At 47.9% G+C, this 26846-nt stretch overlaps 1 long non-coding RNA gene and 1 other non-coding gene across 2 annotated transcripts; one reads left to right on the forward strand and one right to left on the reverse strand.

Annotated features, from left to right (window-relative positions):
• Window positions 1–9350: 9350 nt before the first annotated feature.
• On the forward strand, window positions 9351–23906 carry LOC143271989 (uncharacterized). The gene is made up of 3 exons (XR_013049333.1): window positions 9351–10341; window positions 13600–13746; window positions 22267–23906. It is a non-coding gene; the product is annotated as an uncharacterized LOC143271989 (long non-coding RNA).
• Window positions 23907–26409: 2503 nt separating this feature from the next.
• On the reverse strand, window positions 26410–26513 carry LOC121827697 (U6 spliceosomal RNA). Its single transcript, XR_006070013.1, has one exon. It is a non-coding gene; the product is annotated as a U6 spliceosomal RNA (small nuclear RNA).
• Between the last annotated feature and the right edge of the window lie 333 nt (window positions 26514–26846).

Genomic DNA, 26846 nt, shown 5'->3' on the forward strand with positions numbered 1-26846 from the left:
TTTCTCAAAGCCCAGAGCTACCACTTAGAGGTGTGTGCACTTGGGCCAGCAACTTCAAGTCTAACTATCTAAATCTGTGTGTCAAATGGGGGCACACCTCTACCTGACCTTACAGCAGAGTAATTTGAGGACTAAATGCACCAAGGCCCTTGGATCACATACTCATAGTGTGCAGTTATGGTGAATTGGTTAAGGAGATCGGCAGAACTTAGCAGCATGTAGGTACATTTCGAGAAACGAAGATTTCTGGAAGATGGGCGTGGGAGGGACAGGAGGAGCCAGAGGGGTGCTGGCTAGTTTGTATGGCTCATGAAGCTGTAACCCAGTGTGGGGCTGAGCTGGGAGTATATGAGTAGGAGGCTCCAACCCCTCTTTCTTGTGGTCCCCCAGACAAATCAGGAGAGGTTCCTTAGCTTGCCACGCCTTCATAACAAAACACGGTTAACCAAATGGTTCAAATAGCAGAAATTTGTTTCCTCAGTTTGGGGGCCTGGGAGTCCAAGATCAAGATTCTGGCAGCATCAGCCTCCCTCCTTGGCTATTTGTTTTAAGGATTTATTGATTTATTTTCTATTTATGTGTATGTGTGTGAATCTGCATGGTTTATGTGCGCCATTATGTGTAGGAGTGCGTGGGAGAGAGTATCCAGTTCTCTGGAACTGGTTGTGAAGCGCCCCGTGTTCTTAATGACTGATCAATTCCTCCAGCCCCTTGTTTTGTTCTTGAGTCAAGATCTCGAGATGTAGCCTAGCTTGACACCTTCTAGACACTGGGGTTATAGGTATGAATCAGCGGACATAGCTCCAATTCTTTTTATAAAGACATCATTATCACGATCTGGGCTTAGCAGCACAAACCTATAATCCCAGAACTGGGGAGCTGTCGGTAGAAGGATTCGGAATTCTGCCACATATCGAGTTCCTGGGAAACAAGAGGCCCCGGTTAAAAACAAAGAAAAAAGAATCAACAAACAAGCAGAGATGAACCCACTGGCACAAGCCTGTAATCCAGTTAAGGCGAAGGCTGAGTCAGGTGGATCCTAAGTTCAAGTCCTACTTGGGCCACTAAGTGAGACCACGCCCCCTCCAAAAAAAAAAAAAGGAGCTTGGAGAGATGGCCCAGTGGTTAAGAGTGCACACACTGTCTTTGCAGAGGACCTGAGTTTAGTTCCTTGTACGAACATCAGAGGTGGCTCCCAAGTGCCTGTCACTCCTCCTCCAGGAGATCTGATGACACCTTCTGGGACACACACACACACACACACACACACACACACACACACACTTAAAAATAAGATTATTAAAAAAAAAAAGTTTAATGGGGGGAGGCTGGTGAGATGGGCCTGAGCTGGACCTGACCTGGGTTCACTCCTTAGAACTCTGTGTAAGAATGCAATGTCAAAATCGGCTGCGGCTCAGGCTCAGGCCGCTCTGCTTTGCAGCAGTCTTCTCTTCCCTTCTCACACACTGTCTGGCACCCTACTGAGACATTGTCCGTGAGTCTCACAGACTTCTTGGTGCCAGGCTCGCTTCTTACCTGGGAAGCGAGTTTACATCAATAGGGGCACTGGTGGTCACACATCCTGCTTCCCACTGTGAGTTCAAGATCGGCCTGGTCTACATAGTGATTTCTAGGCCAGCTCAGGCTACAGAGGGAGACTGTCTCAAAAAAGACAAACAAAGCAAAAAACAAACGAAAGGACCATGACACAGTGGTAGATTACTCTTGTCTAGCAAACACCAGACTCTTGGTTTAATCACCTGTTCTTCAAAACAATAAAAACAACAAAAGACATCGGCTAGATTACATTAGGACACATTCTAACGGCCACCTCGTCATTCAGTCACCATGGAAGGCCTAGAGCTTCAGCATAGCAGCTTTGGAGAGATTCAGTGAGCCCATGGCTTAAGGACAAATGACCGTGTCTGGAGAATGCTCTGTACAGGAGACAGCCTTGCTTGTGAAGGTGCTGGCCCTCTGTGGGCAGGTCTGCTGACTCTGGCTCCTCCTGCCCAAAGAGACCGTAGGGTGGGCCGGAAGGCTCGGGAAGTTCATTATCCCTGTGTTCTCTGGGATGAAGGGGCAGTCAACAGACCTCAGGCACCGTCTCATCCTTCCCCTGGCCTTATCAGAACTTAGACACCCTTCCGCTGGCTTCGAGGCTGGGACCACTGGCTTTCCCAGTTGGAGACAAAATGATTTTGTTAGTCGTAGCTGAGTCCTGTAACTCTCTGTACACTCTACCTGGTAGGATATGGTCTGTGGGAACAGCTGGGGAATCCAAACATCACTTCTATTATTTTTTCCAGATTTCCCCATCTGGGTTGGTTGAGGCTGATATTCTAATAAAGACATTTGTCCCTTCAGCTAACATACGTTCCTCAGTAAGAGCTGAGGTCAAGTCGGGAAGTGGTACAGAAGCATGCCGGAGTCAGAGTCAGCCATGGATGGCCAGTGACCACGTTGCCTTCCTTCCCTGTGGCCCTGTGGCTCCCCACTGTCCTTTCACACAGCCCTACTAGGTGATCTCAAAGTCATGTCAGGGGCTTTTTTTTTTTTTTTTTTTTTTTTATTTTTTTTTCCTTTGGATAGGACATTGTCATCCCTCAGCTCTCTGTGTCTCCCTCTGGGATCAACAGCCCTGGCTCTCATGTGGTTTTTTGTCCCTGAAGATTCTGGAGGCAGCACTGGAGGAACATGAAGGATGGACTGGACGCTTCAGGTCAGCCACCCACTACCTTCTGCTTACCCAATGCCTGGAACCCAAGGTCACAGAAGTTTTTTGCTTTTTGAGAAGGGATAGAGGACAGCCACTCTGTTCTATGGGTCTTGTCCTTCTCGGGAAGTCCAGGCAGATGAATCCCAGAAAGAGGAACAGGGAAACTGTCCACTGGGCCTCTTCCGGCCACACTCTTCAAGTGTCTGGGCTGGACACTTCATATCTCTTTTGGCCATCTGGAGGGCCTTGCCTGGCCTTCACAAGGAAACTGAGGCTAAGAGGCTGAGTAACTGCCTAAATAGCATAAGATGTCCCTCGGCAAGGCTGTCTGTCCCTTCCAACTTCACTGTGCCCTTTGTCTATCTTCCCCCACGGACAGCAGAAGGTGAGAAGTTGGAGCCAGCCTGCTCCCCTCTGCCTCCATCCTGTCTCTAGAGATCTCTTTGTTCCCCCATTCCTGCCTAGACTCTAGGGGTTCTCAGGTCCCAGTGGCCTACAGGAACTGGACAGATTGTCACCTTTTTTTATTTTTTATTTTTTAATTTTTATTTTATTTTACAATACCATTCAGTTCTACATATCAGCCACGGGTTCCCCTATTCTCCCCCCTCCCAGCCCCTCCCCTTGCCCCCAGCCCACCCCCCATTCCCACCTCCTCCAGGGCAAATCCTCCCCCGAGGACTTCGATCAACCTGGTAGACTCAGTCCAGGCAGGTCCAGTCCCCTCCTCCCAGACTGAGCCAAGTGTCCCTGCATAAGCTCCAGGTTTCAAACAGCCAACTCATGCAATGAGCACAGGACTTGGTCCCACTGCCTACTTGCCTCTCAAACTGATCAAGCCAATCAACTGTCTCACCTATTCAGAGGGCCTGATCCAGCTGGGGGCCCCTCAGCCTTTGGTTCATAGTTCATGTGTTTCCATTAATTTGGCTATTTTTTTTCAATAATTGAGTAAAGCTGAAATTTATTATAAACCACAGTCGTCCTAGGGACCTCCATGCTATATATATAGCCTCCATGGTTCTATGGGTTGTGGTCTGATTGTTCTTTATTTTATATCTAGAATCCACTTATGAGTGAGTACATACCATGACTGTCTTTCTGGGTTTGGGTTACCTCACTCAGGATGATTTTTTTCTAGTTCCATCCATTTGCCTGCAAATTTCATGCTTTCATTGTTTTTCTCTGCTGAGTAGTACTCCATTGTGTATATGTACCACATTTTTTTTTCATCCATTCTTCCGTTGACGGGCATCTAGGTTGTTTCCAGGGGAATTGTCACCTTTTGACCTGTCCCCTTTCCCATACCAATCCTCCCAAGCCCGGCAGCTACAATGGCTTGAGGCTGATTCAGGGCCTGCTTTGTTTTTGAAAGTGGAGAACAGATAGGCTACTGGTAGGTTGGAAACCGTCCTCTGCCCTTCTTTATATCTAGAACATGGCGTGGTGGTCCTAAGAGTGGGTGTGGTAAGAGGGGGAGGTGGTGGCCTCCTCATCCTCTGTATCTAAACTTGCATCCTGCACCGGGTGGAGTTGTGAGTCGTGGGTTGTATGATGAGCCTCTTGGCAATCCTTTGGCCTCAGCCTTCTGAGTTCTGGGATTAGAGGTATGGACCACATGTCTTGCTACTTCACCAACTAATTGAGTAGAAAATTCGCTGTCCAGCGCCCTGGCTTCACACATCATCCATGCCCCTCTTGCCTCTTTTCTGCTGCTTGGGTCTTGGTCTTTTGGCCCCTGACTAGCCTCTGCCGGGAGTTCAGGTGCAGTGGGGATGACGTGACCTGGGAAAGGCTTTCCCCAGCCCATCTGGACCTGGAGATAAAGGAAGACTCTGCACTTGCCCAGTTTGGGTTCCTTGCCTTCATATTGCTTTTCACGACCTAGAGGAAGCCGAAAGAATTGCGATTATCCACTCTGGGAAGATAAGGTTGCATTGTGAATCCTTTGTGAGCCCAGGAAGGTTATCATTCACAGCAGAGTGACCAGCTCTGACCAGGAAGTGTGTTGAGAGGGCCACGGCGTACTCGAGGAGTCCTGAGAAAGCCTTTCCCAGCAGCAGAAGGCCTGAGGTCCTGGAAAGATGGGGTGTGGCGGGTGAAACTGAGGAAGGCTGAGGTTGTGAAATCTTTAAAAATAGGTCGTTTTGTTCTGACTGGACCTGGGTGGGGGGTTGGCCAAAGGCGGAGGAGCTGACTGGTCAGATGCCAGCAGAAATTCACTCTCCAATCGCAAGGCAATAAGACTGGTTGCGGCCTCAGAATACTGTAGGGACCTGGAGCAGGGGTAGAGGGGAGCCCTGCCTCTGCCCCTGCCCCCCTCCCACCACCCCGGTTGCCTGACTGTATTTTCGGAGACAGAGCAGGAAGTGGGCCTTCACAATGTCAGGATACAGGAAGCTATCGGACTATTGAAGGCCACTTCCTGTGAGCTGGTCATTCACATACATTTGTCACCGGCTATCAGGCCTTTCTGGGCCCTACCATTGTCTACAGGGGCTGCAGAAGCCCGGGGGCCGCCATCGGAGGCCCTTGGACACAGAATGTACTATTGTGCCGAACTGGCAGCACCACACAGGGTGGGAAGGAAAGCGGTGGGTAAGAAAGGGGACGCCGGCCGGCCTTGCATTGTCGTCCATCACACAATGGGCAGGGGGCTGGGGTCCTTTCTTCTTCGTGGGAGCCTGGACTTCAGGAAGAAGGGATGGCCACACAGGAGTCGGTTGGACTTCAAGTTTAGTACCAGATGGCTATAAAGTGCCCCAGGACTTCCTTAGACCTGGATGCTTTCTTTGATGCTGGGGGTTTTTCCAGCCTTCTGCCAGGGGCCAGTGTGATGTAGAGTAAGCATGGAGTCGGGAGACCTGGGTTTTCTGGTCATTCTCTGTCACTGTCCACTGTAACTTAGGGCAAGTCTCCTTACCCCTCCGAGCTTCAGTCGGGTCTTGTATGAGAAGAGTCATAGGTAGCTCTCGGGGCAGCTATTACTTAAGATAATCTGCTGAGCTTCTACGGGGTTCCCGGTACTTATTAGATATCTAAGAAATGTTAGTGTCCTCCCCACCCTCGTCTTCCCCCGCAGCTCACTTCTGACCCCAGAGGTCCTCCAGGGAGCGAATCAGTGCGTGCAGACAGGCGTGTGTGGCATTTTAAGGTCAGCCCAAACAAAGCATCTCTCTGCCTTCCTTTATGCCAAGAATATCAAATCAACTGTTATCATCTGCACTAATTCGCTGAGCAGATAATTTTTCTTTGGCCAGGTGCCTTTTGCCTTATGTGTGAATCTGGGTGTGTTCAGTTTCTAGATTTTGTAATAGGACAGACCCAGCCCAGGAGGAGATGAGCCTAGGGAGCTATGTGGCAGCCATTGGTTCTGTCCTGCTCAGCTCTGTAAGCTGTCAGTGCCAGGAAGAGGCCGCTTTCTGTTTCAGCTTCTGTGAGGCAGAAGGCTGTGTACTTTGGAGTCAGACCCTCGTGGTCAAACCTTAGCTTTGCTGAAAATAGCTGACGGGGTGAGTTGTTGGCTTCTTTGAGTCTTGGTCCCTTTGTTTGTAGGGTGGCACTTCCAAAAATTTGTTGTTTTTAGACAAAGTCTCAAACTGTAGACCATGCTAGCCTGGAACTCATGATGCAACCCATACTGACCTGGAACTGGTGGCAATCCTGTTGCATGCTGGGGTTACAGTTGTGAGCTACCATATCCAGCACCTTTAAGCATTAATGATATTTTCTTCTCAGGCTTTCTGTGAGTTGAAGTAAGGGACTGTGTGTCCCATCACCTGGCTGTGTTTCCCTTCCCTTCCTACATTCCTGTCGCTCAGCCTGACTCTGAGTAGAGAGCAATTGTTGAAGGCTCCAGCATGTGAATGTTGTTAGGTTTGGGATGGAGTCCTAGTTACTACTGCTATGATGAAGCACCGTGACCGAAAGCAGGTTGGGGAGGAAAGGGCTTCTTAGGCTTACACTTCCACATCATCATAGCCCATCACTGAAAGTCAGGACAGGAATACAAGCAGGGTTGGAAGCTAGAGGCAGGAGCTGATGCAGAGGCCAGGGAGGGGAGGGGTGCTGCTTACTGTCTTGCTCCTCATGGCTTGCTCAGCCTGCTTTTCAATAGAACCCAGGACTGCCAGCCCAGGGATGGACCCACCCACCATAGGCTGGACCCTCCCCCATCAATCACTAATTAAGAAAATGCCCTCCAGGCGTGCCTACAGCCCAATCTTATGGAGGCATTTTCTCAGTTGAGGTTCCCTCCTCTCAGATGACGTTTTTTAGCTTTTGTCAAGTTGACATAAAGCTATGCTGCACAGATGGGATGGAGATTCAAGAGGACATCGAGACCCATTAGGGACTAAGGGGTTTATTAGAAGAATCGTTAATGCCGTGAACAGACAGAGGGAAGAGCATGGCAGGGCTTCAAGGAGACACCAGGCTCCAGGACCAGAAACAGACTACATGTGCGAGTCTCTGAGCCTGCAGGGAAGGGCTGGAGTCTCTATACATTCTTGAGGACATGTGTGAGTCTCTGAGGGAACGGGAGCCTGCAGGGAAGGGCTGGAGTCTCTATACCTTCTTGAGGAAGGGGTTGGACAGCTTCCCAGCCGGCGCCTGCAGTCAGGCTCTCTGGTTCCCAGGCAAGAGTCAGGGAGCGGGGTGGAGAGCAGGATGTGGCACTCCCAGGTGAGATGTCTTGGCACCAGCAAGTCTAGGGGCTCACAGACAATGCCCCTGTAGGGTGCCTGTCAGTGTCTGTGAGAGAAGGCCCATGCAGAGCTGGATTCTAGCATCATATCCTTACATTCCAGACTTTTGCTTGTGTATGAAAAATAAATAGAAGATTTCCCAAGACAGGGGGTAGAGGAGGAAAGCCAAGAGGGCAGAAGCTGACAGAGTCCTCTAACTTCCTTTGAGCTGAAATTGGATGTTCCCGGGATTAGGGTGGGGACTCCCCATGTAGAGACAGTAGTCAAGCATTGGTCTCTAGGGAGGTGAGAATGTTAATGAGTCCAAGTGGCCTACCTTGGATTGGAGAGATGGCTTTGATGCTGCTCTTTGTAGCACCCACATGGTGGCTCACAACTGTCACCAACCCCAGTTGCAGAGGAGTCAATATTCTCTTCTGGCCTGTGCAGGGACTGCATGCATGTAGAGCATGCAGGCAAGACAATATACCTAAAATAAATTAATTTAGAAAAGAGGGACCTTCCTATGGACATAAGAATCAAAACAGTTATTAGAGAAATAATTGCAAGCATAAATCAGGAAGTCCATGGAGAATTCCTGAGAGAAAGGGGTGGAGGCTGAGCAGAAGAGCTAATAATGGAATAGGGATGAGAAAGGAGAGTGCTGTTAAGATCTGAAGTTTAGCTTTTAGAGGCGGTTGTGGGGAAGGCGGAGAGAAAAGGCAGGTCTCAATAGGGTTGCTATAGGTCTCCTTGAAGTCAATCCCATTAAAAAGTTTTGAGTATTAGTTACCCAAATGTCATGCCATATATTAAAAAGGCTGACATAGCCCAACATAATTTTGGCTTTGGCTCTGTGACTTCCTAACAGTGCAGCTTGGTGAAGGTCCAGCATGGATGTGGCTTCTTTTCCGAAGGTTCAGTCTCTGGTCTATGGCAGCGCATGTGCCGGTGCAGCTCAGAACTTCCTCTCGAATCTGAGGAGGCTGAAATGTCAGGGAGGCAGATCCTCAAGGGACAGAGTGGTTAATGAGAGCCACCAAGAAAGAGATTTCTGGGGGGCTGGAGAGATGACTCCTCAGGTAAGAACATTTGCTATACTTGTAGAGGGCCCAGCTTCAGTTCCCAGCACCCACTTGGTGGCTCAAAAACATCTATAATCCCAGCTTCAGGGGATCTGATGCCCTCTTCTGACCTTCCAGACACACACACACACACACACACACACACACACACACACACACACACACACACGTAGTGCACAGACACATGTGTAGGCAAAATGCTCACACCTAAAATAAAAATAAATATTTTTAAAAGAAATTATTTTGGGGTTATATTATCTACCAGCCACATTATACTCCAGGTTCAATTACTTATTTTTGTGCTCTATATTTGATATAACACAGATGGAACAGAAATATTATGGTTAGTATTTTAATGATTAAGAACACTACTCTGAAAGAAGCAAAAATAGTAGGTGCAGGAGGCAGGTTTCTTAAACTGGAGGTGATTTGAATCTTCAGGTTCCCTTGTATAGGGGATGGAATTGGTCTAAGATAGAGCTGCAATCTAAGCAGTTGGATCCAGTTAATATGCAAAAATAGGAAACGTTTTCTTGGCATTTAAAGACTTGACTTTAAAATTTACTCAATGAAACATTATTTTACAAAGACAGTGAAGCATTTGACTTTTAAGACAGTGAATGTATTTTAATTAATTCATTAATTTGCTGGTTTATTATTTTATTGTATATGTATGAATGTTTTGTCTATTCATGTGTAATATGTACCATGTGTGTTCTTTGTGCTCATGGGGGTCAGAACAGTATGTCAGATCCCCTGGAACTGGAGTTAAAAACAGTTGTTAACAGTCATGTGGGTGCTGGGAATAGAACTCAGGTCCTCTGGAAGAGCAGCCAGTGCTCTTAACTGCTGGGCCATCTCTCTAGCCCCAAGCATTTGGATCTTGTGAATCTTAATCCAGTGAAAACTTGGTTTAAAGAGGTCCAGTGTGTGAGAAATAATTACATCAAAAGATATGTTTGGAGTTGCTCTTCCAGAGGACCCGAGTTCAGTTCCCAATACCCACATCAGGTAGCTCACATCTGTAACTTCAACTCTGAAGGATCTACTGCCTCTGGCATCTGCAGGCACTTCTGCTCACTTGGTTAAAGTAAGGTCACGATAGCATTTTATCTGTAGTCTAAGCAAGTTAAATCAGCGTGACTGCTTCACTGAGGAATTACCAAGCCTAATTTTCAGTATCACTTATTCATTTGAATGAATGTAGGTAGGAAATAGAGACAAACAGCGAAACATCATCAAATGCGTATCCACAACACTCAGGAGAAGTCAACTAGAGGAACCTTGTTAAAACTGATGCTGGAGTCAGTGACTGAGGGTTTTGGGCAGGGAGCCCTCTCCATGGGTAACCTTGTGGGTCATTATCAGGATGGCATTTATGTCATGGGATAGACAGTGGCAACTGATGCTGGGAATGATTTACTTCTTACTTGTCCAAGGCACAGTGCTTTTAGCTAGTGCTGCTCTCTTGTTCTCTCTCCCTGTCCCTCTCCAGGCCCCTCTTCCCCTCCCCTCTTCTACTCTCTCCCCCACCTCTCTCATTACAGAGTCAGGGGCCAGCCTAACCCCAGGACAGGTGGGTTTGGAGGACATGCTGAGATAAATATACTTGGGTCTGAAGTGAGTGGGTCAAACATACCTCTCGAGTCAGCTCCTGAGTGAACTTAAATAGCACATGACAAATGGCCAATATACTGTATGTAATTGTTTCCCTGTATAACCCAAGGGAGCAGGCAGACATCCTTGTGAGCCTCAGTTTACCTTTTGGAGATGGGTGAACTCAGAGATCAGCACCGTGAACAGTGAACAGAACTCAGACGGGTGAAGGGAAGAAGCAAGAGCGGAGGTTCTGGTAAGGACAGGAGCCCCGAAAGGAGGGGTCAGCACCTATGGTACAGTGAGGAGCCCAGCAAAGAGAAGACAGCAGAATCCAGACAGAGCATAAGAGAGAAAAGGTAACGTAGGGTAGCGGGAGACACAGCTGAGGCGACCGTGACCCGAGCTGGTCTGAGGGCATCGTCTTCGAATTAATGAAATCCTCTGGTTGTTTTTGCCTTTAAGGAGTTTACCGTGGAGAACTCAAAGTTAACGGCAGGTGTTTAATTACCAATCCAAAGGAGGAAAGGACACGGGCACAGTGAGATATTGTATGGTGTGGCCAGATTCATATAGACATGGGGGGGGGGACCTGTATAATAGATCAGATTTGTATAGGTTTAGACAGTTGTTTAACAAAGTAAGTCTGATGTTGACTGTAATTTGGTATGAATGTCAAGTAGGAAAAAATTTTTTTGTAATAGAATTGTTCCTACGTTTAGGATGGTGTTTATTTAGTAAATTAAGTCTTCATCCAATAAGAAAAACATATTTGGGGGCTGAAGAGACGGTTCAGTGGGTTAAAAGCACCTGTTGATCAGGCAGAGGATGTGAATTCAGCTCCCAGACCCACACGGAGGCTCACAACCATCTGTAACTCCAGTTCCAGGGCTCCAATACCCTCTTCTGATGCCTGCAGGCACCAGGCACTCACATGGTACAGATATACATGCAGGCAACCACCCATACACATAAAATAGAAATAAATCTTAATTTAAAAGCATGTATTGTTGTAAACAAAGTTAACTTCAATTCTTTCAAAGTGTAACAGAATTTTGATCTTGGGGATTATAATTGAGTGATGACTATATTATAATCATCCTTTATAAATTTCTCACAAAAATCTTTTTTTAAATCTAAAAGCATTTAACAAAAACCTCCTCTACCAAATCTATACATTGTCTATTAATAAATGTTAATAAGTAATAAACATAGGAAATCATCTTGTACTATGGAAATTAGTTATTATAAAAAATACATTGTAAAAGCAGAGGTTATAGCCAGAGATGGAGGCAGGTAGATCTGAGTCTGAGACCAGCCTGGTCTATACAGTGGGATCCCATCTCAGAGATGGGGAGACGGGAGGAAGTTATATTTAAACCTTACTAACTAACATAAGATGTCTTTGAGCAAAAGCCCTCTTTACCTTAAAATATTATATACCAGCTGGGTGGTGGTGGCACACACCTTTAATCCCAGCATTCAAGAGGCAGAGACAGGCAGAGATCTGAGTACCAGGCCAGCCTGGTTTACAGAGAGAGTTCCAGGACAGCCAGGGTCACACAGAAACATTTTCTTGAACCAAGGCAAACCAAACAAAACCAAAACCAAAAAAAATAAATAAATAAAAATTCATACTTACAGTCGTAGACATGTGTACCATGTAACCCCAAATATATAGCACTTTATAACCTAACAGGATCAGGTCTTACTTTTAATACTTTATAAAATTTAATAACATTTGTGTAATCAGATATACTTCAGATAAAACTGCAAATAGTTTAAATCTTAGTTTGTCAGTTCAATAAGTAATTATCTTTAACAAAATCATTTAAGACAGCTGTTGTCCCTGATACAGTAGAGAATGAAGACAATAAAGATTGTTCCTTGACTCCATAAGACTAATTATTTAACACGGAGAAATGTGGCAGGTCTGAAGGAGAGAGAGAAAATATCTCATTGGCTGGAAGGTTAAGGGAGCCACTTTAAGGCTTTGTGTATGTGGGACTTGTCTCACTGTGGGGAAACTTTGAACCTAGATGTGGGGACATGGATGAAGGGAAAGGCAGGTGCCTTTATTGGGTGGATGAGGGATGCTATTTAACTAAGGTTTCTGACTTCCTAGAGACCTGTTGTTCTCCCTGGATGCTTAGAGAGGCTCTTTTACGAATTCAGACAGGCTATTTACCTCTTTGTACAGCATCCGTAAGCACAGAAACAATTATGAGAACTGTCTGTGGAAGACAGAGACAGCAAGCTGCAGCGCCTGAGGGATTTAGCATTTCCTGAAGTCCGGAGGCCCCAGGGAACCAGCTGCGGACATAACTCTCTGAGGGAGCTTCCCAGCTCTCTGTAAGAAGGCAGGGAAATGGGTCTCATTAGTCCCATGTCCTAACCTAACAGTTACAGGAGCAAATAAATAATTAACTTAATTATTGAACATAAGTACTGTTAGGCTTATTTTAAGTGTATGAGTGTTTTGTCCTAGGAGATCGGGAGAAGGCATTAGGTCCCATTGAACTGGAGTTGCAGATGGTTATGTGCTGAGATGTAGGTGCTGGGAATTGAACCAGGGTCCTTTGCAAGAGCAACAAGAGCTCTTAATCACAGAGCCATCCCTCTAGGCCCTGAGCATATATTATTCTTGTTTTTATCTTTTCTACATCATGTGACTTACTGGGATGTTCACAGCTTGTGGAGACTTTTAAATTTTGTTTTAATTATTTTGGCTTAAGACATGTTCCTGTAACAGCGAATCTTCAAGTACACCCTAATTCTTACAACATTTCAGTATTTTATGAGACATAACGTTAGTAAATTCCAAATTACATCTGAGGCAAGAGCTGTAAATTACCTTGTTACCAGGAAAGGCCAAAAACAAAACAAAAACAAAACCTTGTATGTTAACCTTGTAATTGTCCGTTATTGTTAGAATTTTTTTTTTTTTTTTTTGTTTTTTTGTTTTTTCGAGACAGGGTTTCTCTGTGTAGCTTTGCGCCTTTTCCTGGAACTCACTTGGTAGCCCAGGCTGGCCTCGAACTCACAGAGATCCGCCTGGCTCTGCCTCCCGAGTGCTGGGATTAAAGGCGTGCGCCACCACCGCCCAGCCTGTTAGAATTTTTTAAAACAACTTTTTGGATAAAAAAATGAAAACTCATCAGTTTTGAAATACCAAATGTATATATTTTAAATTAGGCAAAAGGAAATGTAAGAAGCCAGATTAAAGCACAGTAAGTTAGTCTGAACGGAAAATGTGTATACCTTGTTTTTCATTCTCTCAAGGTTATTTTATGGGTATGGGTGTTTTGCTTGCATGTAGGTCTGTGCACCCCTTGCATGTCTGGTGTTCACCGAGGCCAGAAGCGGGTGTCGGATCCCCTGGAACTGGAGTTACAGACAGTTGTGAGCCACCATGTGATTGCTGGGAATTAAACCCAGTTCTTCCACAGGAGATGCCAGTGCTCTTAACTGCTGAGCCCTCTCAAGCCTCCAAATATGTTTGTCTTAACTTCAGACAGGTCTCAGGAGCTCAAGAGTGACAGGTCTTGTTATCTACATTAACTTTTAAAAATAAAATGAACATGAGCTGTAAAAGTCCCGACAGACAGGACAACCTGCTGGCCAACAGGAGACAATCGACAAGTTACTCACATGGTGACATGTAAGTGTTTTACATCTTTAGCATGATGTTTTGTGGGATCTGATTGAAAACTGTTGACACTGAGACACAACTTCAGCCAGGTGGGTGTGTGTGCCAGAGGGAGGTAGGCAGTTGATCAGGTGGCAGCGGCTTGCTGGGGGTGGCAGCCAAGAGAGAGGTCTGAGTGTGGTGGGAAGTCCCCCTCCCATAAATACAGTCTGAGCAGACCAGGTTGGAGAGTAGGGGTTCTCAACCTTTCTAACGCTGTGACCCTTTAATACAGTTCCTCATGCTGTGAGGACCCCCCAACCATAAAATTATTTTTGTTACTACTTCATAACTGTAATTTTGCTACTGTTATGGATCATAAATATCTGATATTCAGGATATTCAATGTGACCTCAAAGGAGTCGCGATCCCCAGGTTGAGAACCACTGTTTTATTTTTTCCACCCCCCTCTCTCTTTTTTTTTTTTTTTTGGAGCTGAGGATCAAACCTAGGGCCTTGCGCTTGCTAGGCAAACGCTCTACCACTGAGCTAAATCCCCAACCCGAGAACCACTGTTTTAGAGGGAGTTGGCTAATTTAAACCCCATCTTTCATTTGTTTATCCATCTATCTATCTATCTATCTATCTATCTATCTATCTATCTATCTATCTATCTATCTATCATCTGTCTGTCTGTCTGTCTGTCTATCTGTCTGTCTGTCTGTCTGTCTATCTGTCTATCTATCTATCTATCTGTCTGTCTATCTATCTATCTATCTATCTATCTATCTATCTATCTATCTATCTAAGACTGAGCTGTGGCTGGCAGCGCAGGGTGCAAATGCTGCAGGAAGCAGGAGCTGTGGGCAGGAAGAGGAGAGAGCTATGCAGCTGGGAGCTGTGGGCAGGGGGCGGAAGTAGTGGACATGAGCTGGGAGGAAGTAGTGGACATGAGCTTTGATCTGATTTGTGGTGTGAAAACTTACCAGCTCCAAGAGGCTGAGTGTGAGACATGGGGATCTAGGCAGGCACCCCTGTGGAACAGGGTGCACTGGGAGTTGTTAAGGGTGGGCAGGAGGGAGAGGGGACAGTGGGCTCTTACAACTCCAGGCTGCCACTTGGGACCCGGAGCCTCTGCAGGTGCCCTGGCAGAGAGGCAGAGAGAATTTTGTTTTTGTTTTGTTTTGTTTTGAGACAGGGTTTCTCTGTGTAGTTTTGGTGCCTGTCCTGGATTTCGCTCTGTAGACCAGGCTGGCCTCGAACTCACAGAGATCTGCCTGGTTCTGCCTCCCAAATGCTGGGGTTAAAGGCATGCACCACTGCTGCCCAGCCAGAGAGAAACTTTTGAGAGAAGCATTTTAAAGAGAAAATTGTACCACACAATATCAGCAGACAGGAGAGCGAGTGAGCTGGGCAGAGAACAAGGAAATGGGAATGTGTTTTAAGGTGGTGACGCAGTAACAACAGACTACACCAGGTAGAAAAAGGCCATTTGCTGCTGTGATGATCCGGTTCTCTGGGTTCATACGAATTTGGATGTGAAGGGGACCATTTTCAGGTCACTGAGAGCCACTGTCCAATTTATACAGTGCCAGACACTGTGGCAGAAACTATCAGTTTTGATCTGACTTCTCCCGGAGGATAAAGCCTTCTGAGATTATGTAAAAGGCATCTGAGAGGAGAGTTGAGATGGTACCCATGAGGCCAAGTAAATGAAGATGTAGGGAAGAGCAAGAGGAACAAATTTCCTCAGGCTTCTTGATTTCTTCTCAGAGCTGTGATAACTATCACAGGTGATAGGTCAAATACAACATGGAGTGTCCTCAGATACTGTCTGAGCTGAGCTGGCTCTAGTCCAAGCTTGGGGGATGTACAACCTGTCTTAGCCCTGAGATTTTACCATATCTGGAGATGAGTGTCCCAGAGACATTCACCAGAGGAGAACAGAGGCCCTTGTTGGAATGGAGATAAGAGCAGCAGTGAGGGGCAGCCCCAGAGTGTAGTCCATGTAAGGGCAGCCTCATCTGAGTTGCAACATCATTACTGCCCCACCACATAGAAGAGACTGGACTGGGCTGTGCAGCATTGAAGCCACCAGCCACTGGTGACCATTAAAAGGACAATGAACAGAGATGAGGAGCCGGCTCATCACGTTCTAAGTGCTCAGCGGCAACACATGCCTTGTGACTACAGTGCTGGCCAGCAGAGACGGAATATTCCATCGTTGGGGTGTGTCCTGCTGGGTGCTCTGTGTGTGGTACCCGACCATGTTAGCTAGGACGGAGAACTTGGAGCTGAGAGCTGGCTCCACACTGTGCCCTGTGCGTTCTGAGTGTCTCTAGGGCTTGTATTCTTCGTCCCTGCACTCTGCCCCGTTGGTGAGGTCCCTCCGGGGGATGCGTGGGCTGACGCTCAAAGGTCAGGACTTGGGTAGCTAGACTAAGAAAGCTGCTTGACACAGGTCACCTCCTCACTGATAACTCTTGCTTGCCTTGTGTGTCACGGCCCTCACCCAGTTGTGAATTGTGGCTGCTTAAGCCTGGGGAAGCCACACCCATCAGGAGATCCTGTGTCCCAAAGCTTGAGGGCTGGTACCCTTTCCTTGTTCTCTTACCTTTCTTACGTAGAAACAGTAGATATTCACATGGCTACTGATGGCACAATCATCCTTTGAGCATGGATAGTGGCTCCTGTGGGTGGCTGTTTATCGCTCCTGAGCTCTCTTAGCTGGGCCTGGATGTGCACGAGTTGTGGACATGCTCAGACCTTAGCCACCTCGGCTCCGTGACACTTGCCTGGTTGGTTTATGGTTTATAACCTCTGCTTATTTCTGACATCTGACCAGTCTTGCCTTGGCCCTTTCCCTGTCTCCCTGCAGGAGCAAGACTTGGCCTCTGTGCCCCTGAACTGTGGCCTGGCTTCCTGCTCTGATCATACTCATCTCCCGAAATTCTCAGATCTCTCTGTTCTGACATCAACCAGCTTGAAGATCTCACTGGTGGGCTGCGCGCCCCTGCCTTTGGAGTTAGCTCCTTCTCCTGCCCAAGTCCCGGCTCTTTGTGTTCACCAACAGTGAAGTCCCAGCATGCCTGGCACTGAGGTTTCTAGTACTGGGCATGGTTAGGAGGGCCTTGTGGGCTTGTCCACCTAGGGCAGGTTCACACATAGACGCCGTAGTTTGGGTTTAGTACTGGGCAGGTGTCAAAGTTACAAGCGGGTCTGGAATCACATGTGTGATCGACTTATCTCCAAACTTGGGTCTCTGGCCCAGAGGTTCTTCTATTGCTTGTTTCACAATTGGGGGGAGCATTGGGGGGTGTCCTGAGGCTTGAGTAGGGGCCACACACCCAGCTGGGTCAGCCCATCGTTTCTCCATCTCAGCCTGGAGTCATTCTCTTCTCTTACACAGAACAGTCCATTCTCTTAGCCCTCTCTGACCTCTTCCTCTCCTGGCCACATAAAGTTACGGTCACAGAGGTGGTACCCCAAGCACTGGGAGGTTTCCAACTGCCCCTGCCACCCATTCTTGCTTGTGCCTCACCGACTGCCACCGAGGGGTGGGGGTATCCGGGGAGGGGTCTTGACTCCAGAAATAAACAATGTTGCTACCCATGCCATTGTTGAGAAGCCCAAGGGAGATCCCATGCCCCCTCTGCCCCCCGGGGGTGCTTTTCTTTTTTCTGACCCTGTAGTTCATTGTCCTTCCCATGCCGGGGAGGACCGGAAAGGGCATGCATGGGCTTAAACAAGTGACCACAGTCTAACATAGCCTCGTGACTAACATGTAAATCACCAACCCTCTCTCTCTACTTTTTTGTTTTGTTTTGTTTTTGTTTTTTGAGATAGGGTTTCTCTGTGTAGTTTTGAAGCCTGTCCTGGATCTTGCTCTGTAGACCAGACTGGCCTTGAACTCACAGAGATCCACCTGCCTCTGCCTCCCAAGTGCTGGGACTAAAGGTGTGTGCCACCACCTCCCGGCCTCTCCCTGTTTCTTATGTCCATCAAAGTCACCAGCCTATGGCTGCAAATGCAGTCACTGCAGCTTGCATGCCTTTGGGTCTCTTAGCTGCACACCTGAGGACTGCTGACTCTTGTCCTCTCAGAGACATGGCCATCGCTTACTATTTTGAGACTGAACACCTTCCTCCCTGCTTCCCGCCCCTCTCCTCACAAGCCACAGAGGGGCTACAGGGCACTTGGCCGAGTGTCCGTTCTGTGTCCAGAGGCTGCCCTGCTGAGCTCAATTAGCAGGCATCTTGGGTTCCAGGGGACACCATGTTTCCATTGGCCCCATATCAGAGACCTGTCTATGCAGAGTACACAGCACTCATGTCTTACTTGGTGGTTCTCAACCTGTGGGTTGCGACCCCAAACCCAATCGAAAACACAGATATTTATATTATGATTCATAACGTTGGCAAATTACAGTTATGAAGTAGCAGTGAAAATAGATATATGGTTTGGGGGTCAGCACAACATGAGGAATCGTATTAAAGGGCCGCAGCATTAGGGAAGTTGAGAACCAGAGGCTTAGATGTTACAGGAGATGGTTGGCTTTGATATATGGCTTTGATATATGGCTTTCTTTTCTTATTCTTTCTTTCTTTCTTTCTTTCTTTCTTTCTTTCTTTCTTTCTTTCTTTCTTTCTTTCTTTCTTTCTTTCTTTCTTTCTTTCTTCCTTCCTTCCTTCCTTCCTTCCCTCCCTCCCTCCCTCCCTCCCTCCCTCCCTCCCTCCCTCCCTCCCTCCCTCCCTCCCTCCCTCCTTTCTTTCTTTCTTTCTTTCTTTCTTTCTTTCTTTCTTTCTTTCTTTCTTTCTTTCTTTCTTTCTTTCTTTCTTTCTTTTTTTTTGAGACAAGGTCTCTCTGCATAACCCTGTTTGCCCTGGAACTCACTCTGTAGACCAGACTGTTCTTGAACTCACAGAGATCTGCCTGCCTCTGCCCTGAGGGCTGGGATTACATGTGCTACCACACCTGGCTACACTGTGTTTCCATTAGTCTTTACAAAGCCACTTGGAGTCTCGTGAGGGGAGTGTGTGTGTGTGTGTGTGTGTGTGTGTGTGTGTGTGTGTGTTGAGTCCTCTCACCAAATTCAGGTTCATGCTTTGTCCCTGAACCTCAAAATAGCATGCTTATGAATTTCTCTCTAAAAATTCCTCAGGAAAGATTGCTCCCGTGGACTCTCCCTTCCTGTTAAGTCTCTGACCCAGTCCCAGGAGCTGGGCTGGGAAAGGTCATGGTCTTCTCCATATTCCCTCTGCCTCAGGCCCTCCTCTTGTCAATGACACAGGGAGGAATAACTTATCTGATGCAATCACACTCTGAATCCTGATGTAGCTCCATCCGGAAAACCCTTCACCAGAACTGCAGCCCCCCTGAGAAGGCTTCTGGGTTGGTTAAGAAGGAACGTGGTAGGCATTCCCCTTCCTCCACGAGGAGTTCGTTACTGTCCCATAATGAAGGGGGGGACCATTGACCTTTCTGAATATTTAACTCCTTGGGGTCCAGGGTTGCAGGGTCAAAGGTGCTGGCTGGTGGCACCGTGCATCAGGGCAGAAGACCAGGGTCAGGGATGTTCATTCTGGCTGAGACCTCACACTTACGGGGGAATACGAGGCTAATGAATTTGAGTGTCCTAAAAAGCAGTGTTTCATTTTGACAACACCCTTGTGTGTGTGTGTGTGTGTGTATCTACCCCCTGAACATGAAAGCCCACCTTCCTCCCAGAGGACTCCCCCCATTCAGCTGCTGCTACAGTTCCCACCACTGCCCTTGCGGGCAGGCCCACCAGTTAGGAAAGTCCGTCTCCCTATGCTGGGATATTGTGAGAATTTTCTTCTTGTGGGATCGAGGAACCAGGTAATATCTTCCCTTTCTTCTAAGGTCCCAGTGACAGACAAAAGTTTGATCCTTACTACAGTTCACCCTAGAGATACAAGGAGTTTATTATAGGCTTACTGACCGAGCAATGGGTGACCTAAACCTGTCTCATGAGAAGATCTGCACACAGCATGGATGACGACTTCCCCGTGGCTGCACAGATGGAGCCCCTTTCCTCCCAGTCTTTCCTGGCCAATGTACTCTTCCCTTCTCAGAGACCCCCAAGGCTGTGTGCAGTTAGGGCAGAACTGCATACAGTTGGCTTGGAGGAGGGGCTGTACCCCGAGGAGCCAGTGACTCTTCCTGCTCCTCCTTCTTGAGGGAGACACAGCAAGCCCAGGGTGACGGTTTTTTGAAAGCAGATCCAGCTGGCAGCTGTTCTGCTGGGAGGATAGCGCTGTACAACATGAGGTGATTAAAAACAAACAAACAACAGCCAGCAGTGGTGGCGCACACCTGTAATCCCAGCACTCAGGAGGCAGAGCCAGGCAGATCTCTGTGAGTTTGAGGCCAGCCTGGGCTACAGAGCGAGTTCCAGGAAACCCTGTCTTGAAACCCCCAAATAAATAAAATATAAATTAAAAAATTAAATAAATAAAAAACAATAAACAACAACAACAACAACAAAACCCACCACAACTGACAAACAGAGGTAGCCCAGGAACTGTCGAATGATGAGCTGGGGAGATCAGCTTAAGGACAAGTACTCAAAACAGTCGCCTCGGGACAAGGACTGAACAAGGGGAGGGAGGAAAAGCTAGCCCACGTCACGGGGATATCACTTGGGGATGTTTGGAATCTTCCCAAGGGACATCCTCTCAGTCAGCTACTTTGGATTCTAGAAGTCAGGCCTCACTGTCCCGAACCCTCCTCCTCCGTTTCCTGGGAAAGGCCTCCCAGTGAAAGTCCTGGCTGGTCATTCGGTCTTCCACAAAGTCAGAACCAATTTGTTGACGTCTGAGGGAGCACGCAGGGTGGGGTCTTGGGGGACCGGGTATGGTGATGGAGAGCAATCGGAAGTTGCTCCAGGAACACCACGGTTGGAGGGTCCCAGGGGATGGATGTTAGTGACAAAGTAGCCCCTCTACCTGCCATTTACTCTGGGACTAAGACGGGGACGTGGCCAGCCTGGCTGGCTGTGTGTCCATCCAGCTTTCAGTTTCCAGGGAAATGCACGGAGAACCCAAGATCAGCCGCACAGAAAGGTGCCGCCATCCCACCCCAGCACCAACAGGGGCACACACACCTACACATGGGTTCCAAAAGTCACAGGCATGCAACTCCCTTTCGTCTTTGGCCACTTTGGTGCTAGAGAGAGTTCAAGATGGCTTGTCTCCTCCTCCTCTGCCCTCAACCCCCAGGCAGCCCCACCCCTGAGAAAGTACAACTCAGGGGTCCCCCGGGCTGCACAGGAAATGCTTTGTATGCTCTGGGTCAGCCAGGCTATTTTCTGTCCTGGGACTGGCGGGAGGTTGGGCCAGGAGCAGCCAGGACTGACATACTCAGCTGTTCTTTTTCCATGGTCGCCTCTACAGTTGGCCGTGGCTGTCACTTGTCTCTCAGTGTCTCTCTGTGTTTGAGATGTCCGGACAGTTCATTCAATGGTGGCCTCCATGTCTTCTAAATTCCAGGCAATGTCTTCTCGTCAGTGAGCTCTCTCCCTCCCTATCCCTTCTGTGTTCCCTTTCTCTGAGCACTGCCCTGTGGTGGGTGAATTGTGGCCTTGCTTCCCCAGTGAGGCTGAGGGCAGCTACCCTAGCTTTTTTTTTTTTTCTTGGTTTTTCGAGACAGGGTTTCTCTGTGTAGCCTTGGTTATCTTGGGACTCACTCTGTAGCCCAGGCTGGCCTTGAACTCACAGAGATCCACCTGCCTCTGCCTCGCTAAGTGCCAGGATTGAAGGCGTGCGCCACCACCACCCGGGTAGCTGCCCTAACTCAATGATGTGTTTCTCCCCTTAGCGAGCCACGGAAGCCTGTTGTTTTTCACTTGGAGAATATCAGTTGTTGGGAGAAGCATTTGGAATCTCGCTGTGGGCATCGCCTCTGTCCTTACAAAAAACCTTCAGTGCTCAGATGCTGCGTGAACCCTGTTTATTTTGGGGGAAATGATGGACATGTGGAATTTTCTTTAAGGGTAGACGGAAGACAAGACGCTCGGTGGGGAGAGACGAGGGCTGGGTTTTATGTTCACCCACACTCTACGGCATGTGCCGGGCTCAGCTCACAGACCATAGCTTTGAAGTCACAGGCTGTTGGAAGCCATCAGTGTACAAACAAGCAGGAGAGACCAGGCACCTGAGCGAGGAAGACCTAGAGCCAGTGTGCAAAGGCGGTGCCTGATTGAACCTGGGGAGAGGGGAGTCTGGGAGGACTTCCCGGAAGAGGTGGCAGCTCTTGGGACTGTGAAATTCACCAAGGGAAGATAGGGAATTCTATTCTATGAAGCCTGGACCATCAGAGTAAGATTAGAGAAGAAGGAACAATATGTCATGGCATGTATGTGTGTGTGAGCTACTTGAAAAGTCTTTCAGGGTCTTACATAGGCAAGGAGGTATTTCTTATTTGATGTCCAATATGATAATAACTTTATATCTAAAGAATGATTAACATTTTATTAGATGTTTATTTGAAATGAATCAACATGTAGGATACAGCTTTTAATTTTTTTTCCAGCTGAAGAAACCAAGGCTGAGAGAATGCAGCTTTCTTCAAGGTCACACAGATGTGTGGAAGGATTAACAGCAGACATCAGCATCCCACTCCATATTTGGGGGACTGAGCATCTGCGAATTGCTGGGTATCCTGCCCCTTCCTTCTGGTCCAGTTTCCCGGTGTTTCTCATGATGTTGTCCGTCTGTCCTACGAGGGGTTTCCCTGAGGGTGGAAGTGAGACCTGCAGGCACAGAGAGTGCATTGTTCAACGGCACCTGGAGTCTGTGTCAGGAGGCAAAATAGGGAAGTGGCGCAAGGCTGGCGAGGGTCTGATCCGTTCCCCCGGCCTGGCTGCTGACCTCCATCTCGCTGACTCCTGCCGGGAACTGGTCCTTTCCCTGAGTCCTGGGTTGCCTGTCAGAGGCCATGAGGGGAGGAAAGCCCCTCACTTTCCCTGTCTGCTGATGAGGATAGGCCACTTGGGTTTCCTTCAGCACGGCTTGCTGGATGTCAGTCCTACAGAACACTTCAAGAAAAGGGTCGCATGACCAAGAGAGCGGAGGATGTCGCCCATCTCTGGATAGTCACAGTGTACACTGCACGGGAAAAACTCTGACAGGTCTTGAAGACATTCAAGGCAGTGTTTCTCAGGTGACTCCTTTGCTCACTGAAACCCTTCTCATATCTTGGCTGCCTATCCTTCCACTGATTACAGTTTGGGAAATGGTCTAACAGGTGATCTCTAACTAAGATCCCTCCAAAATGTGAGCGGCGAGGCTAAGGACTGTTGTTGACCTTGGCCATGTAATATTGGCTGCCTAGCACCCGGGCCCCTTCCTTGTTTTTACGGAATCTTCTTCGAGTCTTGGAGGGAAGAATTGTCTCTCACTCCTTGAGAGGTTGGTGGGAGCAGGTTCCTCTTCCTACTTGTATAGCTACTGGACGACATGTGACTTAGGTTAGGACTTTGAACCCAGAGAGGTGGATCCACCCAGACTTCCGGGGTAGCAGAGGGGTCATTTTGAGAAGCCATGCTCACAGGTGTGAATGGACATCTGTGGTGGCATTCCGCATGAATTCTCTGACTACAGTTTTAGCTCAGCTGGAACTCTAGCTGCCAAGGACTCCTGGACGCATGGGTGTTCTAAGACTCACTTTGATTCTTCCCACGGATACTGTGCATCCCTTCAGTGGGTTTCCATGCAGGTCGGGCTGAGTTGTCACTGGTGTTTATAAAGAGAATCCTGACAGAATCGAGGTGCTCAAGAAATGTTGGTTGAATGGTGTTGGGATGTGGCTGAATTGGTTGAGTACTCAGCTTACGTGCATGAAGCCCTGGGTTTGACCCTGAGCCCTGGACCCAAAGCTGGACTTGGTGGTGCACACCTGTAATCCCAGCACTCAGGAGTTGGGAGCAAGATGATCAGAAGTTCAAGGTTTAGCCAGGCGGTGGTGGTGCACGCCTTTAGTCCCAGCACTTGGGAGTCAGAGGTAAGTGGATCTCTGTGAGTTCGAGGACAGCCTGGTCTACAGAGTGAGTTCCAGGACAGACTAGGCAACACAGAAAAATCCTGTCTCGATAAAAAGAAAACAAAATAGAACAAAACAGAAGTTCAAGGATTGACATCAGCCTGAGCTACAAGAAATTCTCTCTCTCTCTCTCTCTCCTCTCTCTCTCTCTCTCTCTCTCTCCCTCTCTCTCTCCCTCTCTCCTTCTCTCCCTCTCTCCCTCTCTCTCCTTTTGTTGAGTGATTCTAAATAGCCAATTTTGGTGCCAACATAGTGTCCACTGCCCTATTTTGTCCGTATTACAGTCAGAATTGTCTTCACCCACTGATACTGAATGTTGGCCCTATGTGGGGTGCATCAGGGGTACCAACTCAATCTTTGTTTCTGCACCCCCCTGTGTCTGATGGGAGAGACTGGCCTGGGCCATAAGAAGTCCTGTCAAAGTGTTGTGGGGACACAGGAGAGTCCCAGCAGAAGACTCCAGAGCTGGGAGTTAGAAAGCAGTGGGTCTGGATGGGAGTGAGATAGCCTAGATTAGGGAGCAATCCAAGCTGAGTGGGAGTGAGATAGCCTACAGTAGAGAGCAATCCAAGGCTCTGGATGGAGGCTAGCCTGGGGAATGCTGGCTTGGTGTGAGCATATCAGGATCAGCCCCAGAGGCCACGCTAAAGAGAATGGCTTATTCCATTGCCCATGGGGAGTCACAGAAGTCTTGACTGGGGAGGGTCAAAGGCAATTTGGTGCATAGGGAGACCCTGGGTTTGACACGCAGATGTCACTGTGTGTAAGCTATAGCTTGGGCAAGTCATGTGAACTTCGAGCTTTGATCATCTTTAAAAATGGATACAGGCCTGGAGGTTATGCCTCAGTGGTAGAACAGAGACCTTGATTAGTTACACATGCATGCACGCACACGCGCATGCGCGCGTGTACACACACACACACACACACACACACACACACACACACACACAGAGGCACGTGCACCTAAAGTACTTAATGTGGGGGCTGGTGAGGTGGCTCAGCAGGTATTTGCCACCAAGTCTGAGTTCCGACCCCGCCTGGAATCCACATGATAGAAAGAGATAACTGATTTTTCTAAGTTGTATTTTGACCTCTTCATGCATGCTAAACAGATACAGGTACATAAACTACCTGGCATGTACAAGGCATCCCATGAAGAATGTGTTGTCCTGACTGAGCTCCCTGGATTGGAACATCAGAGCCCCTTCGCTAGCTGAACTCCTGGAGAGCAGGACTACTGTGTCTTTTATGTCCTTAGTCTCGCCCCAGTTCCTGGATCGGAAGACACGCCAGGAGACACTTGGAATGGGATGGGAGGTGGGGTTTTCTACAGCTGCCGTGGAGGAAGGAATAGAGAGGTGTGACTCCTGGCAGGGAGGCAAGTGTTGGAAGGATCCAGGCCAGAGATGTGGAGCCAGCCCCGGAGAGAGTGAGGTCTGACCCCGAGGAAATTCAATCTTCACCTTTTGGCAGCTTTTCAGTGTAGAGGGTGAGGAAGAGGGAGGCTCCAGGAGAGCAGAGGGGTTCTTGTCTTGTACAAAGTAAGAGGGAAAACAACCTTCCTTTTTGGGCTTTGTAACTCAGTGAGCATTTGGATGAACGTGAAGACAGGCCTGAGTAGATTGGGTAGCACAGCTGTTCATTCTTGGTGCTGAAGTACACAGATGGAGATTTTAAACTCAAAACACAGACAGAGCTTTTGAAATGGGCCGTGGAGGTACCAAGGCTCCCGTTGGTGGAGGTGGTATGAGAAGGTGTTGGGCAGCTTTGAGGAAAGAAGCTAGAACAAATTAACCCAAGAGCTGCCTGGGAAGTGTATCTGTCAGCGCCTGCTGTGTAAGAAGCACGCAATGTCTGCGGCACACATCAGGAAAGCTTCACGGCCCACAGGTCTGGAGTGAATTGAGACAGAGTAGACTGCACTATTGATTTAGGATGGGGCTTACAGGCCTGGAGGTTTCTGGGTGGTGGACTGATCTAGACTGTTTTGGCCAGCATGATGGCACGATCTTGCATCTTGCAGGTGGACCCAGGCTTGTGGGCTTGGCTACGGTGGGGCCAGATGCAGGGCAGACACCAGCCTGAAGACCTCTGAAGGTCTTGACTCAGAACTGCTACCTAGTTATCTCTGCTACGACTTCCTTGTTGGACAGAGCAGACGGCAGGAGGAGGGCATGCAGATGCCACCGTGAAGTGGGAACAGGGTCATATAACAAAGGCTGTGTACAGGGAAGGGCAAGGAGTCAGGGTCATCAGCACAATGTGTGATGAATGGTGACGAGAACGGCCTTTCTCAGCCTGAGCCCTGTGCAGACCCAAGTTCTGTTTGTTTTCCTCTGGGATCTTTGTAAGGCCCGACTGAGTTGAGATTGTTTTCCCAGACGATTGTTAAAATCCTCTTAATATACATTTGTTTATCACACTGCATTTATTCATTCATTCATTCATTCATTCACTCATTCATTCATTTATTTGTCATGTTATCATACTTGTGAAGGTCAGAGAGCAACTTTCAGGAGTCAGTTCTCTCCATCCACCATTTGGGTGCTGGGATTGAATTCAGGCTGTCAAGCTTGGCAGCAAGAGCCTGTGGCTTCTGAGTCATCTTTCTGGTCCCCAAATGGGCCTTAAATATATATAAAATGCTTCATAAATTTGTGTATCCTTGCACAGGGGCCATGCTCTTCTGCTCTGCATGGTTCCAATTTTAGCATGTGTGCTGTCAATGTGAGCACCAAATAGGGCAATTTTAGTCTATTCCATACATATTTATTCACTTTTGAAAATGAAAATAACATATCAAAAATTTCCTTTTTAAAAAAAATCCCAAAATCGGAAAATCGATTTCCATATCCCAGTTACTACAGCCCTGTAGTAGAATATTTTTAAGGTGTGTTATTTTTGTTTATGTTGCATTTGTTTAACTCTGTGAAGCTGTGTTACTGTGCCTGTGTAAGACACCTGCTGGTCTAATAAAGAATTGGCCAATAGCAAGGCAGGAGAAAGGATAGGTGGGGCTGGCAGGCAGAGAGTGTGTATAGAAAGAGAAAACTGGGGGGAGAGATCTA

This window comes from Peromyscus maniculatus, chromosome 2 (genome assembly GCF_049852395.1).
Source record: "Peromyscus maniculatus bairdii isolate BWxNUB_F1_BW_parent chromosome 2, HU_Pman_BW_mat_3.1, whole genome shotgun sequence".
NCBI lineage: Eukaryota > Metazoa > Chordata > Mammalia > Rodentia > Cricetidae > Peromyscus > Peromyscus maniculatus.